Source organism: Carya illinoinensis, chromosome 13, assembly GCF_018687715.1.
Source record: "Carya illinoinensis cultivar Pawnee chromosome 13, C.illinoinensisPawnee_v1, whole genome shotgun sequence".
Taxonomy (NCBI): Eukaryota; Viridiplantae; Streptophyta; class Magnoliopsida; order Fagales; family Juglandaceae; genus Carya; species Carya illinoinensis.
Window position 1 is genome coordinate 33,976,659 of NC_056764.1, and position 10,826 is coordinate 33,987,484.

Sequence of the window (10,826 nt, forward strand, 5' to 3'; positions counted from 1 at the left end):
AAATATTTTTAGACCCAAAAATAATTTTTAAATCCAATGGGACATAGTGTTCTTGAAGTGGGCGGGTGGCGGGACGGATGGGATGTTCGCCCTGCCCCCCGGCACCGGGGCGGGGTGCGGGATGGAAATACCACCCCCCGCATATGTGGGGCTGGGGTACGGGGAAGGGATGCCCCCGCCCCCGCATATGCGGGTAGCACCCCTAGTTAATTACACTTTGCCTTATCGAACTTTCACTCAATTCACAATTTGCCTCCAAAACTACTAATTGCATCAAAGTGGACCCTTGAACTTTCAAAACTTCCCAACCCCCCCTTCCGTCTACCCGTAGCATTAAATCTAACAAAATTCACTACAAAGATATAATTTTCATCTAATTTATTATCATTGATCATATAAAATAATATATGCTATCAATTAATAATAAATCATTAATCATTAAATAATTAATCATTAACCGAAGGAGAAGCTAGAGACAAATGACTAAGGCAAGCGAGACTATATATAGGCGTGGAACGCCGATTCGCTTCCCATGGTTCAAAGAACTTGTGTACCTTAGGGTCACATCAGCGCGAAGATTGTCGCATTGTTCCCGCGGCAAGTATAGAAAAGCGTGGGCAGACACCACCAACGGGCCATGTGCACACATGTCACCCTCTAACAGAGGAGACTGACGCGACCTGTCGCCTGTCACATCCCATGTTGGGCACACCGCTCTACCCGTTGTGGCAAAGGACGTACAAAAATGAGGTGAACGCGAAGTGTGGATTAAGAAGCGCACATGGAATAAACATCGAAAGATTAAATAAAATAGCCAAAATAAGGGTTGCCTAGTCACCAATGTCAAAATAATAAAAAGCTTTGAAGATGTCTATGGGTTAAAAAAAAAAAACAGAGAAAAATAGCAAAGCTGAGGGCCCCTTGACCGACTTATGGCTCATCCTCTGACTTGGTAGGGTCCCCCTCCGAAAGCGTCAGGACCACTGTGGGTGCCTCAGGTACGGCTGAGAACTCACTAGGAATTAGGCCCACCCCTATCTAAGCTCCAGCCTCCAAAGCGTTAGGACCCGGCCCTGGAAACTCAAGATCTAGCGAGAGCAGATTGCACTTGGGGTTTGTCAGTAGATATATTCTTAGCGCCTCCTTGCTGAAAAGGAACCCATGGCGCTACGCCTCGTCCCTAACCTACCGCACCCGTGACAACTCCAACCGTTGCTGCTGGGAGATAGACCTCAGCTTCTCCCTTTCAGCCCTCAAGGCCTTGAAGGTCTTTGTACTCTTCGAGAAGGTCTGGCCAACCTGCAGGAACTTATCTTCGGCATGTCTATGGGCAAACTCTGCAGATTCGCACCTTCTAGAAAGAGAGATGTGTGCAACTCGGAGTTCCACGAGCTCCCCCATCCTACTGTCAAGCATCCCCTCCAAGGTCTCATGCACCTTAGATTCGGTGCCATGTCGAGATGGCACATGTCGACCTCCTCCTAGGACTTCTACAACTCAGACTCTGCACGACTCAGGCGTTCTTGCAAATCTAGGGTGGAACCTACATGCTCTACAAGGAACCCCACGTCAGTCGCGGGTTGAAGGGAGATTGTAGGAACCACAGAAAGAAGCGCGTGACCCCTAGGGCTGGAGTACCCCTGATCACCCATCGCCAGGGTCGGCAACCAGCCAATAACCTGTTAGGAAACGTCCAATGAAGTCATGAGAAAAATATTGGAAGGGCACCAAAATTTAGAAATCCGAATTTGGAGTCAGACCTGAGCAGGAACACTTGAAGTGCTCGCCAAAGGAGACCCAAGTTCGTGGCGCCCCGCTATGGATGTCGCAAGAGTCCCTTCCCGGCACAGCGGGGTCTGAGAGGAATAGTCACGGGAGACATGGAAAAACAGGGAGGCTAGGCGCCTTCCCCCTAGGGAAAGCAAAGGGGCATCGCCAGCAACTGCAGGAGACAAGCGAGGGATGCAAACTCGTGAGGAGGATGTCGACTCCCTAATCTCCTATGAGGTGGAAAGCAAAACCCCTAAACGTAGAAGCATATCAATCCCTCCCCCGTCACATCGCGAGTGGGGTTTGTGAGTAGAAGTCCCCATAGAAGACTGACTAGGGAAGTAGGGAGCGTCATCATCATCGAAGTCCAGCTTAATTGGAGAGCTCTGCCTTGGCTTCTTTCCCTTTCCGTCCATTGGGGGACTGATGGACCATCGGCGTGATGGACGACCAGTAGGCCCTAGTGGGATTGAGGAACCAACCTGACGCAAAGCTGCATGCGCGGGGAGGTACTGCTGCAAGCTGCTCTCGCTTAGTAGTGCATTGGACCAAACTTCTTCTGAGTGAGCGATGACCCATTCCTGTACAATCCAAATACAGCAAGTCTCCCCAGACGTTGCCGGCGACCTCAGTAGCCCCTTCTCGGGCACTACACCGCAGTTCGGTCGTATGGGATAGCTATGCTTCGAAGACTGCATCGAAAACGAAGAAAAAGTGTCTGGAGCCGGCGGTCCTCTGGCCATATTCCCGCTCCAGGTGAACCAATGGGTTAGCAGGATCGAAGCCGCCCATAATCTGACTTAGGCATCAGAGGCTCTGCCCAGCTGTCGACCCGACCGCTGGAGCTTGGAGTGAGTTTATGTGTGTGCAGGTAGCAGAGAAGGCCCGAGCCCCAAATGAGTCTGGCCCAAAGGCGTATGAAACACGACTTTAACACATGCAATTAGCACCTAAAGAAATTCTATTGGCACCCAATACATGTACTCAGAACCTGTGAGAGAGAGGTATACGGGTTTGATCTTCAAATATGTAAAATATTTTAGTAAAATATTTTCTGGAGAGTGAATGAGTAAAATATGTAAAGGTAAAATATATAGAAAGAGAGTGGGAGGAGAGAGAAAGAATGAGTAATATATATTTTGAGAAGTAAATAGTAGATATTCAAATATGTAAAGGTATTGTTCATGACTATGTAAATATTTGAAGATGCATAATTCAATGTAGATGAATTTAAGCTCATATTATGCAAATATGACTTTACATATACATATGCATAGACCAATGTGGATGCTCTTCTTCATCTCGGCCTGGTTGGATTCAAAGATGAGATGAGATGAAATGAGATAGTTCTAAATAAAACATGAAAATTATATAAAATATTATTATTATTTTGAGATTTGAAAAGTTGAGTTAGAAGTTGAATTATTTATAACATTTTGTATGAAAATTTGAAAAAATTCAAATAATGAGATGAGATAATTTCCGAATCCAAACGAGACTGGCTAGGTCACTGCTGGAAGTTTTTTTTTTTCATTTTTTTTGTTTTTTATATATTTTTTTAATATTTTTAAATATTAAAAAAATATATATATATAGATGAATACATTAAAAATAACTTTTTTAATTATTAAATAAAAAAATTAATTTGAGAAACGGTAAAATAAAACAGTACAATCGAGACATGATAGTAAATTTATCTTTATCGTATTTTGGTGGGGGCAAACAGCTGTAAAAAATCAAGGCTTTTTCGTCCACTCGTTGCAGTTCTTTAAGGACTTGCAAAAAGTTTCTTTCCAAGAGAAAACAAGACTTGCAAAAAGCAAAAAAGGCTCATTTATTTTTGTTTGGAAGAGGGAGCTGAAGTTGAGGGGGAAGAACCAAAGTAGATGTGCGTCATTAGGCTCACTTTTCTTTTCTTTTCTTTTTTCTCTTTTCTTTTCACAAGTGCTGGCTACTGCTTGTTAACCTCCTTCAAGGATCCACCCTGAATATATCAAAGAATGAAAGCTATACTAATTGAAATTAAAAAAAGGATCTACAGAGGGTCAAAGAATGAAAGTCCCAACAATTATAGTGGAAAACCTTTTATCGTTTTCTTCTTTTATGTCTGCAGCACCTGTTTCCTTGAGTTTTATTTGAAAGCTAAAGAAAGAAAAATGGAAGAAAAGAGATGGATGGTCTTCTATTTATTCAGTTTTTATTTTTAATAATAAAAAATGACTTGATGTCAGCACGTAAGGAGGAGAGTATTTTTATATCGTACGTGTAGCAGAGTCATTTAGTAATCAGAAATGCTATATGTCTCAAATTGGTGTCCCGAATAAGTGTACCGAATCTCCTTTTTTTTATTTAGTGATTAAAAAAGTGTTTTTAAATAATGTTTTATTTTTTTATTTTTATAAAATATTTATGATGATTAAAAAAATGCATAAAAAAAAATGAAATGCACATTTCGGGAGGTTTATTTGGGAGCACTTTTTGGTGACTTTAAAAGTACTTTTTAGTAATTATCATTCGAGTCTAGGAAACAAGTTTCATTATAATTTTTTTGAGTAATGTTACGTACAGTCACTTTTACGTACTCTCTGTGCACTTTACTGATATAATTGGCTGAATTAATTTTTTTTAATACACAATTAATTATATCACTGGAGTACACAAAGGAGTCCACAAAAATGACTGCACATAGCATTTTTGAATTTTTTTTCTTCAATTTTCTGCGCTCCAATACGTAAAAGTGTGGCTAAGAGCATACTAACGACGGCACTGCGGGTATGGTCTTAATGAGTAGAAAGTGGGGCTCCAATTTTGGAATGGTTTGTTTGGAGTCCTAAATTAGGACACAACACAAGTGGTTGAAATTTTGAATTACTAATTATTATCTTGTTAGTCTTGTATTTGAATTACTAATTATTATCTGGTTGAATTACTAATTTGGCTTTGTAGATAAAATAAAACTTTACTGCTTTGAACGATACCATTGAGAAAAGCATCTGCTTTAGTTTTTTTTGCCCAGAAGTAAAAAATCATGTTCATAGCTCTTTTAAGATTTTGTTGGTTTCTACTGCAATGATGACCACTATATAAAGTATGTCACCTAAATTTGAAATCCAATGCACTTTAGAAGTAGTTCACGGAAGGCTCTCTGTGAGCACCTGGGAAACATAAAGATTTATGTCCATCTCCTTCACATGAGTGGCTGTCAAAGATGAAGGTTAATAAACTTGGTGCCGTTCTTGTCAGATGCATGGCAACATTTTCTATTGTGAATGATTAAGATATTACTACTGTTTTGTGCAAGTCCAAAGTTCTTAGAGGAGTAATAATTATTGTAGACATAGAACAAAATAATTGTCGTCAAAATTTTCTTGCAAAGCAAGTCTTTTTCAAGTGAATTGATCAGCATACTAACAAATAAATTCCTCCTAAATTTTGCAGGTGGCTGCAACAACTTGCTTCATTTCAGGCAATGCATTTGCGAAGCACTTGGCAAGAAAGTCTGGGTCGGATGATATCTTTTGCAACCAGTGGAAAAATTGGGGTTTTTTTTTTGTGGGGGGGGGGGGGGGGGGGGGGGGGGGCATCTATTCGAGCTGCAAGTGTGTCGGGAGAAGCTGTTGCAAATGAAGATATTACTTATTTTGTTGAAAAGTTCAAGCAAAATAGCATCAGGATGGAATACTTTATTTTGTATTGTTGTTCTTGCATGTTGCAGCTCATTTAAGTCACTCTCATATTTTTGAGTTCATGTGGTTGAAAGTTTTGTAGAAAACAACCTACTTTGAAAATGCAGAAAATTGACTTGTTAAGACCTTTGGGTTTCTGCGGTTGTGTTTGGATTATTCCATTAAATAGTTGCAAATTGCCATATTAAATTTTTGTTAATGGAAAACCTTTATTTAGTTTTCTTTTGCCACCTGCCTATTTAACTTGTTCCACTTTTGAAATGGCATGTTCAGTTGAGGGGGTTCCATTTTCACTCACAAATTAACCACTTTTGAAATGTCAGTAACTAGAACCATTAACAACAATTTATTTGAACATACAGCTAAAGGTTTTGGTTCAAAGGCCAATATGATCTCACTCATATATGCTTTGTCCTCAACAAGATCCTAAACTACCAAAACATAGAAGAAATACATTCTACTGCAATCTTTTATCAAAGATTGCAAAAACAAACTGCAATATGAGAAGTAGCAACCAATCCATGAATATAATGTAAATGGAAACAAACCACAAGTGAACAAAGTGTTGGCTGTTCAAAGCTGTACAAAAACAAACCACCATTAAGAAAATATTATATTGCACTTTACATAGTGGTTTATTCCCTTTACAGACAAGAAAATATTACACTTCCAGGAATATTACACTTTAAGAAAATATTATCCCCTTTACATATCATATTACACTTCTTGAAAATATTACACTTCAAGAAAATATTACACTGCCATTCTCATATCTGGCATATCCCCTTTACAAGCCCATTGCACAAAATTACATTAAAAAAAAACACTTGTCACGCTCATAGACAAGCAACAATAGACCAACTAATTGCATACACAATGCACGCCCAATCTTCCATCGTGTATACTGAAAGCATCAATCCTCTGCATGCCCATATCTGATTTCATAAACACGTATACGCATAATGCATACCCATATCTAGTTTATACCTGTACCAACAATGCAAAAATCAAATAACTAAACTTAACAATAACTAACAGCTTGAAAAAGTCAAATAAAATGTGATTATTTATACATGTACCAATGAAGGAAAAATAAAATGATAACTGAGCATAAGACATGCTAACTGAACATATTTTCACTAGCTGTTGAAAATCTAGATATGCTAGAAGATACATTTTAATCACTAAAAGCAAATCAAATGTTCTGGTCTAAAGATTAGATGACTCTCTCCTAAGTGGATGAAAAGCACAAATTCATTATCATGGGAGCCACATCCAAATGTGGCCTTAGACTAATCACAAACTAATCATCAGACACAAGTGTAGATAGGGCCCCAATCAAAGTTTTTCCTTGAACAAAAATACAGAAAATGTTCCCTAGAGGCAAGTATGAAGTATGGCCATGCTATTGAAAAAAAAAAATCCATTCATTCAACTACACACATTATATTTTGCATACAAATCTGAAAATAGCAAATGGTTTATATATATATATATATATATATCAGAAGCGCTGCAGGACGGTCGGGCTGTTATAGATAGAAAAGCAGCCCACCATTGAGACAGTGACACATAAGAAAAAATACAATAGACTTGTTACATTGTACCGCACAAGATCACCATTTCGTCTTCATCTCCTACCTCCCGTCTGAGTGTCTTTACTTGATTTCCAAATCTTCCACACAACTGAGCCCCCCATCCCATCACTTGCCACAAGTTTTAAGTCCCTCCAATCTTATTAATTTTCTATTCCTCATTCAATTAATTTCTCTTATTTTACTTGACGTTCACGTTCCAAATCCAAACACAAACACCCACCAATCATTCAAAAGTCAGAAACCCACATCTGCATACAGAAAACCACCATAAACAGAGAGAGAGAGAGAGAGAGAGAGAGAGAGAGAGAGAGAGATTAATTACCTCATAACAAAACCACCTACATACATCATATAACCCCATTTTATACCAAAGACAAAACACACATCATCATCGACAACATCGGCATCATCATCGAATTATTTTCACGTTTTGGAGTTGTTTCGCAATGCTGCAATTATTCTTCAAGGTGGCCTTCTCGGAAGTGCCTTTGATCATACGTGCCATCGATCCGAAGCCTAAATCTGTTCGTGGAGACCGTTGAGGACCTTCTCTGCCAGACAACCGTCCTCACCCTCAGAGCCCACATCTGCATACCGTCACCGTCTAGGTTGAGCTCCGTTACCGTCTGGGTCGAACTCCGTCCTTGCCACCGTCTAGGTCAAGTGCCGTCGGGGATGAGTGTGGGGTGGGATTTGGTTTGGGTTGGGATGAAATGGAAGACGACGGAGTGGGGGTGGGGGCTATATGGGTCTCTGATCAGGTGTATGTAAGTGCAGACTAAATATTATGAACTACTTACGTGGTACACAATCATTAAAAGGCTGCTTAACGAAGGAAAATAGCCTGACCGCTCCCCAGGATTTCTCTCTCTCTATATATATATATATTCTTGGGAAAAATATGCCTTTTACCCACCACAAACTACCGCTCCTTTTCATTTTACACCTTATTACATGAGTTTCAATTTTGGACCCAAAACTACATGTATCTTTCACTCTGTACCCTCAATTCAAATCTAACTGTTAAAAACTTTTTTTTTTTTTTAAACAAGTAGGAATAAGGCCTGAAAACACCATAGAGTGTTGAGCCATTTCTAATTGCTTCGCCAATGTCATCTCCAGCAACTCAAATGTCTGAAAACTTGTATGCAAAAGGATATGGTTATGTACAATTTGATAATGAAGATTATGCTAAAAATGCTATTGAAAAGGTGAATGGCACGCTATTGAATGACAAACAAGTTTTTGTTGGACCCTTTTTGCACAAGCAGAAAAGAGATTCTACTTCAGATAGGAACAATGTATATGATTGTTTGGTGCTCATTAAATTCAACAAATTCTACTCAAAAAAATACTCTCGATGCTGTTTGGTGAGGAAGTTCTGATCATTAAATGCCAAAGTGAGGTGCTTGACTTTCCCTAGCACAAAAGGGTACCAACTGCCATCATACCATAAAGAAAACCTCAGATTTGACTCAATAATCTATACAAATAATCTATAAAGAAAGTCAGGGATTTGGAGAACCTTAAAGATAACATATAAACCACGAAAATCAGAACTATCATGCTTGATAAAACCTACTATGCAAATGAAGCAATTCCTTTGTCATCTCACCAAAAGTGATGATATCCCAACATGAAATTTCAGGAACCTTAAAATCCAACATGATCACGAATTTGATTTAAAATCTTTTGTGCATAGCCATTTTCAGTCCATGCACAAAAACTATTACAGCAAATGAATGTAGTTCAAAACAAAGAATATACAAGGCAATTAGAGCATACTAATGATGGGAAAATGAATTAAAAAAATATCTAAGAAGTGACTGAATTAAAAAATTAGTAGTAAATTAGTAATAGGCCATATATGGGATGTGAAAGGCTTTATCCGAAATAGTGCTTCACGAATAGATTACCCATAGAGAGTGAAGAAAATAGAAATTTCCAACTTCATCCTACAATAGCAGGTTCAACCAGAGTAGAAGGTTTTCTTAAAAAATGGTCAATATCATACTAAGTACTTGATCGAGATTGTCTTCAAATGTATAATCAGAGGATATCGACTCAATTTCAAGGGAGTTTCGCAACATAAATGCAATAAAACTCATCTTTGTAATTCAAGGGAAACTAACTTTGACAAACAGAAAAGAGCAAATCCAGACCCATATACATATGCCTCAGATTTTTGAGCTCAAAATATAGTGAAAAATCATAAAGAGAGAGACTCTTTTCTTTTTTTTTTTGTGAGAAAAAGAGAGCAGCCTCATTCTGCGATCGAGGGAGGGAAGAGAGGCAGAAAAAACTAGGATACTTACCAAAGATGGCATTGCGGAGGGCGTTGGCAGCATCGCGGGGTGGCGCTGGTGGATGGAGGCGCGCGGGTGTTGGGCGATGAGGGGTTCCCGTGAACGCAAACCTCTTGTTTGAAATGGTTTGTGGGGAAAACAGGCTGGGTGGCAATGGGTAGAGGCAGGCTAACAAGTCGCGGGTGCTGGGTGACGAGAGGGACGGCTATGCTTGATGGTGCTACAGCGCTGGGTGACAAGAAGGAGGGGGACGCGGGATGGATTCAAATCAAAATGGGTCGAAGGGTATTCGAAACGCTAGAAGCCAGTTAGCCATGTAGGGTGTGCAATGCATGCTATGCTACAGTGGCTGCTCCCTAGCAAAACTCATATATTATCTCTTGCTGCTTCATGAACCTTAACATTTTGTCAAATATATATATAGAGGACTTTCTGTCGATAAAGGAAAAAGAAATTATTTTTTCCGTAGGAAGTCCTCTTTATTCCTAACACTGGTAACCCTCCTATAATATATATATATATAATCTGATAGATAAGTACCTAACATAAAGTGCCTTCAGATTGACGCAAGAATGAAAATCTTCATACATGAACAACAATACAAAAGGGATAATGCATTCTGTCAACGAATAGGATTCACTTAATGCCATTTACATGGACCACAAGTTTTCTAAATTTAAGGCATGTTGAATGCAGTTGTTTATTGGAGATGTCTCCCTCCTTGATCTTCAAGCAAATCCCAAATATTATCTTCATCATCTTCCTTCTTGTTATCTGGTGAAGTTCTTAATTGTGGCCGCCTGGTTATAGAACGAGCTGACAGCTAAGCAGTAAATAATCATGTTAATACCAAAAAATGCACAATAGTTTGGAAGGGGAAAAAGAGTCCTTCAACCAGCCCGCTATGATGATCTGAGCCTCAATTGGTGTAGTTTGGAGCCCCCGGCGTGGTCTGGTGTGACTGTGCGTACGCCTATGGCAGTGAATGAAAAATAAATGCTGAAAATGTAAAAGAGTGATAGACACATAGATTTACATGGTTCGGCATATTGACTACGTCCACGGGGATTTTTGGGAAGGGGAAAGTCCACTATAATATACTTATTTACAGTCTCTCATAGCCTCTATTTTCTTACTATACAATGGAGATCTTAAATATATTTGTTGGAGAATGTCTTGTCGCTGGAGCTCCTATCATGAAGAAGCTGAAGTTCAAGTCGAAGAACACCCTGAAATCGTATGGATGTTTCCTTTTATATACCCTATCTTTTCGCGTGTCCCTAGGGAGTGATGATAATCGCCGCCTTCCCTTGCATATCTGACATCTTCCTTTACTTTCTGTTTTCTTTGTTTTTCCTCTTATCCTAACACCCTCATTTTGCTTGTCCCCTCCTTGTCTCCCATTCCTCTCTCTTCTTTTGTCTTCTAGTGGTGGGACCTCTTCCTTGGGTTAGGCCAAATAGGCT

General features: G+C 39.4%; 1 long non-coding RNA gene across 2 annotated transcripts; it reads right to left on the reverse strand.

The window, feature by feature from the left end:
• Positions 1-6,021: 6,021 nt before the first annotated feature.
• On the reverse strand, positions 6,022-9,840 carry LOC122292288. Of its 2 annotated transcripts, none has more exons than XR_006236894.1 (3): positions 9,370-9,840; positions 7,377-8,493; positions 6,022-6,443 (listed from the first exon to the last, which is right to left on the reverse strand). It is a non-coding gene; the product is annotated as an uncharacterized LOC122292288 (long non-coding RNA). The 2 variants fall into 2 exon arrangements; XR_006236895.1 differs by having other exon boundaries at positions 6,022-7,302.
• Positions 9,841-10,826: the final 986 nt, after the last annotated feature.